Consider the following 7,724-nt stretch of genomic DNA (forward strand, 5'->3'; position numbering starts at 1 on the left):
CCTGGCCTCGCTCAGTGGGTTAAGGATCAGGCATTGCCGTGAGCTGTGGTATAAGTCACAGATGTGGCTCGGATCCCATGTTGCTGTGGCTGTGGTGTAGGCTGGCAGCTGTAGCTCCAATTTGACCCCTAGCCTGGTAACCTCCATATGCTGCAGGCGCAGCCCTAAAAAGACAAAAAAAAAAAAGACCGTTTCCATCCGAATCTGGAGAACAGTGGTTCTCAGCTGGGTGCGATTTGGCCACCCCTCTCCAGGGGACATCGGGTGACGTCCGCAGACATCCTCCGAGGTTGCACCTGGGGCGCTAGTGCATCTGGTGGGTGGAGGCCAAGGAGGCCACCGAGCCCACAGCCACGCCCAGGATGGCGGCACACGGGGGAAAGAACCAGCCTCAGATGTCACAGATGCTGAGGCTGAGAAGCCCGGCTCTAGCATGGGCTTCACCCCTGGGGTCGCCCTCAGTTCTGGGGGGCACATCCGTGGGGACCGCAGGAGCCCCCTGGTCCTGTGGATGGAGCCCTACCCTGCCCCTGATCCCAGGCCAAGACAACTCTAAGCCTCCCACCAGTCCTAGAGGGCGAGTCCTGATCGGGTCCATCTTACAGATGGACAAACAGAGGCAGAGAGCAGGAAGGAAGCGGCCAGGCTCTCGCTCCCAGACGTCTGCTCCAGAGCTGTGCTCCGAGCCTCTGCCACTTGTTAATGAAAAAGACCCACAGGCTGAGAGAGGAACCCTTGCAGGGTCCTGCCCCTTCAGCCACCTCGTTGGGAAGGGTGAGGTGGCCTGGACTCATTGGAAAAAGTCACCTGCAGGGCTCAGACCACTGCAGGGCCAGGCTGGCTGGGCTGGTCCGGGGGGAGGTTGGCCTGAGCCAGGTCAGTGCTGGCTGCTTTTGCACCTGCTAAGCCAGGAGGGGCTGCAGGGACTATTTCTCCCATTTCTTGGGAGAGCAAACTGAGGCCCAAAGCAGTAAGGGCTGCAGCTGGATCCCCAGCTCCTGGGCTGTTACTCTGAGCAGCCACCGGGCGGCCCGAGTTCAGCCAGGCAGGTGAGCCTGGGCCGGTCCCCCTGCCAGCCCAAGGGCAGGTCTGTTCGAAGGGTGTGCCTGGACACTCAGGGCAGTTCTGGAAGATCTCGGCCCAGTCTCAGATTCCTTACCTGGGGGAGGGGGGCTGTGCTAACTCCACTACCTGCGGGACGTGAAGCCCCAGCGCCCTCTCCAGAACACAACGGCTAATCGTGAAACCAAGGCGCCACTTGTCCACCAGTCACCAAATGCCAGGCACCATGTCCCCACCTTCCAAGCGCCCTCTGTCCAGAGGTGGGGTCCCCATTCCCACTCCATCGAGGGTGAGTGACCAGCTCCAGGCCAGGCAGCGGGGCAGTGGCCTAGATGGGACAAAAGCCTGGAGCTGTAACGGGGGTGCCGAGGCCGGCTCACCCACCCTGCCCTCCCCGCCCTCGGGGACTGGGGTGCGGGGAAGCATCTTCATCCTTTGGCCCAGTCCCTGCAGCCTCGGCCCCTATATGGAGGGATTGTCTCTCCTCCTGTCCCTGGGGAGGCCCTGTGTGGCGCTGTCTCCATGGGCTGAGTCACCAGGGCAGGTGTGGGGGCTGAGCAGTGGCTGTTTTCTGTTTTTCTCTGGGAAACCTGTGAAATTCAGCGGTAGGATCTCCCTGTGGAATTCGGAGTCATGTGGCTTCGTGCTGGGGCTTCGTGAGCAGGCCTGCTGCCCGGGTGCCTCCGTCTCTCTTTGCCTCTCTGCCTCTCTCTGTCACACACACACACACACACACACACACACACACACACACACACAGCCCTGTCCTCCAGAGCTAAGCTAAATCCTGCTGGGAATAAAAATGTGGAATTTCCCACCTCTCTTGGTCCCCGTATTGGAGGGACAGGACAGAGCTTTTCACAGGGCCAGACCTCGGGGACTCCGCAGGAATCCCTGAAGTGGCACCGAGGGGCTGTGGGCATTGTGTGGGCCGGATGCCGTTGGACACGCTGCCGATGTGCCTGTCTGTGCCCAGCCCTCCCCCGGTTCTGGAGATGGATCCTGCGCCGGTGCAGGGCCAGCGCTCCCAGCATCCTCTGCAGCACTCGGCATCACAGAGGGAGCAGGGGCCCACAGGCAATGCTGTGACATGGGGGGCCTCCTTGGGGATGCCCTGAGGCCCCATGAGCTAGAGACTGCAGGACAGCTTGCTCCCTAGCTGACCATGAATGCCTGTGACAAAGAATGTGTCACCTGCCTTATCAGCAAGCAAAGGATGTTGCAGCCATAAGCCACAGCAGCCGCCCTGCTGCTCAGGGACTCAGGACAGAGAAGAGCAGGACACCGAGAGCAGAGGCGCACAGCAAAGGGACGACGGCAGCCAGGCCAGACTCTGCATCTTCCCAGGCAGAGAAAAGCACTAAATTCACTGACTGGAGGTGTGTGGTTTTTCTTGAACTAACAGTCATCTTTTGATGCTCTGACTACCTGTTTTCTGCTGCAAAAATCCCCACATATCCTGGCTCCTCCTTGGCCTCTTCCGCCCCTCACGGCGACCAGAGAGGCTTCTTCCCAGGCTTAAGTCCTCAACAAGTTCGCCAAATAAAACACAAGCCTCTACTGCTAGATGGCGCAATTTTTTTAAGCCCTCTCCCTCCCCCGACCTCCTTTGGCTCCTCGTTGCGTCCTTTGGTTGTAGGTGTCCCTGTCCTGAATTTTCCTTTTCCTTTTTCTCATAAGGATGCTCCATGTGGAATCCTGTCTGCAAAGGCTCTACGTCCAGAGAAGGTCACAGGCGCAAGTACCAGGTTTGGACATGAGTATACCTTTGAGGGGCACATTCTCCCACTGCATTGGGCACCCTGGGCATCCTGAGTCTGCTTTCCCATTGCACCCCGGCAGGTCTGCTCTGCTGAGCCCGGCCCAAGTTTGCTGACCTGCTTCTCTGGTCTAAAGGCTTTTTTTCTCTGTCCTGAGGACACAGCCTCAGGGTCTGGAAAGCCACCGCCTAGAGCTGACCCGGGCTCTTCCCCTTCCAGTGTCTGAGCCCCAGGCCAGACACCTGTCCCCCAGCCTCGGTTACAGATGGTGGAACACCCCGAGGCTTGGCTGGGGGCGCCTCTCGGGCTGGCCAGCTCCCAGCTGCCTTTAGGAGGACCACAGACTGGCACGTGCTCCCTGCCTGGTGCCACGCAGACAACAAGAAATCAAAGGAAAGGTTCCACTGCAGGGTCTGCCTTTGGGAACCTGCGTGTGGAGCGGGCACGCTGCCTTTTCCTTTCAGGATCTGGAAACGGGTCCGCGAGGGATGCTCTGCAGAGACGCAGGGCTGGGTCTGGTGTCGCCTCAGACCCTGCTCCCACTCACCAGCCACCACCTGCCAATCCCTCTCTTAAGGGCAAGATGTGCTAAGCAGGCAGAAGGTGAAGCCTGGGGCCCTTTCACCACAGTGACCGGATCCCGAGGTGGCAAGGTCACCCAGGTCGCGTGGCAAGTCTGCACTGGAGCGTGCATGGGCCTTGGGGTGCTTCTGTCACCCCTGCAGGAACACTGGGACCCTGGAAGCCAAGGTTCTCGTCACCTGACTTGGAGGACCTAGAGCAGAGCTTCTCAAAGTGTGAGCCTGGAGCCCTGCCGGGGTCCCGAGACCACCCCAGGGGCCAAGACGTGAAAACTATTGTGCCTGCAAATACCAGGATGCTGTCTGCCCTTTTAACCTTTTTTCTTTTGCAGCTTAATAGTGGAGTTTTCTGGAGGCTACGTCTGTGTGATATCGCAATAGACTGAGATCAGAAGCAGATGTGAGAATCCAGCCAGCCTCTATTAAACCGGATGTTAAAAAGATTCTCAAAATAAGTAAAAGAATGCCACTCTCTTTACTAAGCATTTTCCTTTCGGAGTAGAGAGTTGGTGTCCATAAACCATGTGTTTTGGCAGTAACAGCATATGGGATTGTTACGCTTCTTTTTTTTTTTTTTAGGGCCACACCCATGGCATATGGAGGCTCCTAGGCTAGAGGTTGAATCGGAGCTACGGCTGCCAGCCACGGCCACAGCCTCAGCAATGCGGGATCCGAGCCCCGCCTGTCATCTACACCACAGCTCACAGCTGTTCTTTTTAAAGGAATAAGTAAATAAGTCTTTAAAAAAACTTATAGAAAATATTGATTAACTTACATAATAAAAAATGCATATTTTTATTTGTCCTTGTAGGGTCATACCTGTGTATATGGAAGTTCTCAGGCTAGGGGTCCAACCAGAGCTGCAGCTGCCAGGCTACGCCAAACCCACAGCAACGCCAGATCCTTAACCCACTGCGCGAGGCCAGGGATGGAACCCATGTCCTCGTGGATACTAGTCAGGTTCAGTACCACTGAACCACAATGGAAACTCCTGAATCAAATGTGCTTTGCGGTCCCCAATAATTTTGTTTTACTGGAAAGGATCCTGAGACTGAAAGTTTTGAAAACCACTGGTGGAGAAGACGCCCGAAGGGGGAAGAGAAAGATTCCGGTGTGGTGTTCTGGCAAGAGCTGGGGCTTAGGAGTGGGAACAAGCTGTGAAGCTAGGCTCTGCCAGCCTCACCTGCTCCTCCCCTGCCATCATCGTTGTCATCACTGTCACCACCACCACTGTCGCCACGGCCACCACTGGCGTTGCCAGCATCATCATCACCACCCTCACCCCTACCACACTACGGACACCACCTACTGTCACCACCGCCACCGCCACCGCCATTCCCGCCACCACGGTCATCACCCGCGTCTCACCAGGAACGCCACACCGTCCCCATCCCACCGCCACCATCACCGTCGCTGTCCTCGTGGTCACCACCGACCCTTGGTCGAGCATCTACGTGCCGTCAGACACCGTAGTAAGTGATTTACAGTTGTAATTTCCAGCAAATGATTTTTTTTTTTGTCTTTTTTTGCCTTGTCTAGGGCCGCACCTGCGGCATATGGAGGTTCCCAGGCTAGGGGTTAAATCGGAGCCGTAGCCACTGGCCTACATCAGGGCCACAGCAAAGTGGGATCCGAGCCGTGTCTGCGACCTACACCCCAGCTCACGGCCACGCCGGCTCCTTAACCCACGGAGCAAGGCCAGGGATCGAACCCGCAACCTCATGGTTCCTAGCCGGATTCGTGAACCACTGCGCCACGACGGGAACTCCGCAAATGATTTACAGTCATAATCTCCACTTGCTGTAGATCTCTGCAAGGTAGGCCTAATTGTCCGTATTTCCAGGCGGGGACCGGAAGCTTATACAAGGTGAACGAAGGCACCCGGCAGAGCAGGCTCCGAGCTCCGGTCTCTGACTCGTGTTCTTCTCTCTCCTCCAGGTTCTCTGACCCCCCGGAGGTCGATCAAGCTTTCTTGGCCCCCGCTTGTTAGTTGCTAGTTGGGAATATTGCTGGTGATATGAGCTATGTTTACTGACACACACCCCCCACCTCCGTGAGCCCCAGGCTCAGGGGGGCAGGTCCACTTCGTCGTAATCCCGGCAATCAGGCAGAGCCAACGCTGAAATGACACTCATCTTGGCACAGGTGAGTCATATGTGAAAACGGCACCCCAGTGCCCACACGGTGGGCCACAGGCGCACGCTCACCCCCATCAGCATGGCCTCCCCAAGTGTGGGGCCAAGGTTGCTGGGATGGAAAGACTGGAGGAAGGAAGGGGGCAGAGGCTGAGCCAGGTCTGTGCGGGAGACGGCAGAGATGGGCATGGCTTCCACCACTGCTCCGTTCTGTCCCGTGGACTCAGGATGCTCCCAGGAGGCCCCTTCATGCTTCCACTCCCTCACTGAATATTGATGGAACAATATTCAGTGCTACGTAATATTCCAGGCACGGGGGTGGGGGCTGGGGGGAGTGGACCATAGACAGGAAAGCAAGACTCCTTCCCCAGTGTTGCTCACGATCGAAGATGGGGAGACAAGTGCAGGACAGCAGCCCCCAGGGACACAGCGCCTGCTCTGGCCCACACCATGAGGACAGGCAGTCCACCTAGGGGGCAGGGAAGGGGCCCAGGATGCTGGGGGCTCCGGGAAGAGGACATCTGAGCAGGAACCTGTGGGACATGAAGGAGTGAGCTCTGGCCCCTCGAGGCTGAGCCTCTTCCAGGCAGAGGAATACCAGACACCCAGGCATGGAATCGCTGTGTTCCCTAAGGGTCAGAGGTCAGCGTGGGAACAGCTGTGGCAGGCAGAGTGATGGAGAAGGGGTATCAGGTGAGGCTGTGGGGACTGGCAGGATCCCCTGCACATGGCTTTCTGGGCCACATGTGGAGTTTTATTTTATTTTGATAGCGACAGAACCCACCGTGGAGGTGGAGAGTGGTTCTGAGAAGGGAATGCTATGGTCTTACTTTAAAAAATATATATTCTGGCTATCCAGGTTTAAGAATTGATGCAGGTGTCTTTTAGGAAGAGCTGGTGTGGTCCAGGCTTACTTCAAGATGCTAGAAAGGGAGGATGGCACCGGTGGGCATGTTCAGGTATATTTCGAAAGTAACAAAAACTAATATCCACCCAAACCTCTGGCCTTAGGACTGGAGAGCGAAGGCGTCTCAGCCAACTCAGACTGCTGTGACAAAATGCCACAGGCAAGGTGGCTTATAAAACAAATTTATTGATCATAGTCCGGAGGCTGGAAGACGAAGACCAGGGTATCAGCATGGTCGGGGTCACGTGAGGGCTCTCTTCCTGGTTGCAGACTGCCGCCTCCTCCTTGTATCCTCCTGTGGCTGAGAGGGAGATCACTCTGAGGTCTTTATTAAAAAGACACTCCTCTCACTCACATGGGCTCCACTCTCATGACCTAATCACTTCGCAAAGGCTCTTCTTCCTAAAACCACCACATGGGGTTAAGCTTTCAACATAGGAATTTGGGGGGACATATACATTCAGTTCGCAACAGAGGTTTCCAATCAAAGGCAGTCAAGTCAGCAGGGGCTGGACGAGGAATCAGGGTTCTAGCTGGCTCTGCCCTCAGCTAGATGACTTCCATATTTTGGTGCTTCAGTCCTCCCCACCCCACCCCACTTTGTCCTTAAATGAAAATGCACCTCCCAGGTTTCAAGGGACTACTGAGACTCCAGTGAGGAGGTACCTGGGAGACACACTGTCTTTTTTGAACCACATTGTCTTCTACAATGCAGTCCAACAATCCATGTGACTCTTGGTGTCAGTCATGAGCTCTTGGAGGTCAGAGCTGACCTCCTCCCCAATGGGTCTCCCCACACCTTTCTCAAGGTAGATGCCTCAAAGCCGAGGGAAGTCATGAACTCTCATGCACGTAGATGCAACAATCTTCCACAAACTATTAGCAAATCAAATCCAGCAGTGTATAACACTGCCAACTGCGGGTTATCACAGGAATGCAAGGCTGGTTCAACATTTGGAAGCCAATCAATGTAATTTACCATAGCAAGAAACCAAAGAAACCAGACCATATAATCATCTCAGTGGATGCAGGAAAAGCATTTGACAAAATTCAACATCCATTAGTGATAATAACACTAAGAAAATTAGTGTCAGAAACTTCCTTAACTTGATAAAGGGCATCTATGCAAAACCCGCAGCTACCATCATACTCAATGGTGACAGACTCAGTGCTTCATCCTTCAAACTGGGAAGAGATGTCCATTTGATTTACTCTTATTCAACAGCATCCTGAAGTCCTAGCCAGTGCAATAAGACAAGAAAAGAAAAGAAAATGTATA

General features: G+C 55.2%; 1 long non-coding RNA gene across 1 annotated transcript; it reads left to right on the forward strand.

Annotated features, from left to right (window-relative positions):
* The first annotated feature begins 4,366 nt into the window (after window positions 1–4,366).
* Window positions 4,367–6,795, forward strand: LOC125123911 (uncharacterized). The gene is made up of 3 exons (XR_007134237.1): window positions 4,367–4,875; window positions 5,342–5,548; window positions 6,550–6,795. It is a non-coding gene; the product is annotated as an uncharacterized LOC125123911 (long non-coding RNA).
* Window positions 6,796–7,724: the final 929 nt, after the last annotated feature.

The sequence above is a fragment of the Phacochoerus africanus genome, chromosome 4 (genome assembly GCF_016906955.1).
Source record: "Phacochoerus africanus isolate WHEZ1 chromosome 4, ROS_Pafr_v1, whole genome shotgun sequence".
Lineage (NCBI taxonomy): Eukaryota > Metazoa > Chordata > Mammalia > Artiodactyla > Suidae > Phacochoerus > Phacochoerus africanus.